Below are 1,187 nucleotides of genomic sequence, written 5' to 3'. Positions count from 1 at the left end.
TTGCATACACACAGATTTGCCGTACGGTCATTCTCCTTATCTGTGAGATATAACAAGTACACTTGTATATAACTAATATATATGTAACATTTAATAACATCTTTACCGTATTGGCATTCTCCTTGCCGGTAATAATCCTAATAAGGCCGCTTTGCTTTGAAGCGCCTAAAAATTATTAACAACCCAATGAGCAATCCCAGAAAAGAAAAAAAAATATAATCTACAAAACACGTACTTCTAGACAACCTTCAGATTGTTTGCCAAAAGCACTGTCTCGATTAAATCATTTCATCAGCTGATTATACGTACAAGGAGAAGTAATCTTTTCGTCGGTCGAATTACTCGTACACGTGTGTACAAGAGCGAGGCCTAAGTCATTCATTGTGGGAGTACCTTATATTCTTTTCTAGTGTAGGTGGCAGATAAATATTCATTGGGTAGACACTAGTAATCACCTCGGAATTATAGACAGTGTGATCTTGGCAGCACTTTATACGATGCTCATGGATATGTAATTACGGTATCAGCAAAGACCTCCCGATGTGGTACTGGACTTTTTATTGTCAATTCCTTTAGCATAGTATATATACACTCTTCCAATCTCTGATTTTTATGTTCCTTTTTTATTACAGATGATTATGAAACTCAATAAATTGAGGTCTATCAGTAAATTGAGGTCTATCTTAAAATAAAATCATCCGGTCCTTTAGTAAGGTCGGTTTGCACAACCCTCAATCCTTTTACGGTAAATTGAGCTGCTCCTGATCTTGCAACTATTAGCACTATTGGATAGCATCCTTTGTCTTTCACAATTCTCCTGTGCATTTTGATTATCGTTCTTTTTGGATGGAATTTAACGTTGAAGTGAACATAAGACATAATCTGCCATCTCTCACTGGATTTATTTTTCTGGTCCAGTCTAGCGTGTATATATAAAAGGCAGGTACATCCTTTTTAAACAAGGTGATCTTGACGAGAGAGAGAACCCGAAGAGGGAACGAAGGCCTTGGTCGGACGCAGGGTTACCAAGGGCGTGTGCTTTCACATACTGGTTGCCCAGAGAGCATTATTCCGGAATAGCCATTGATTGAATTAGTTTGCTTTAACCAATGACTCATGTCTTCATCACTTTCTTTTCTTACTTCACATGAACATCATGAAACAGACCTCTATATCAATAAAATGAT

Source organism: Penaeus monodon, chromosome 20 (genome assembly GCF_015228065.2).
Source record: "Penaeus monodon isolate SGIC_2016 chromosome 20, NSTDA_Pmon_1, whole genome shotgun sequence".
Classification (NCBI taxonomy): Eukaryota; Metazoa; Arthropoda; class Malacostraca; order Decapoda; family Penaeidae; genus Penaeus; species Penaeus monodon.
This window is presented reverse-complemented; position numbering follows the sequence as displayed.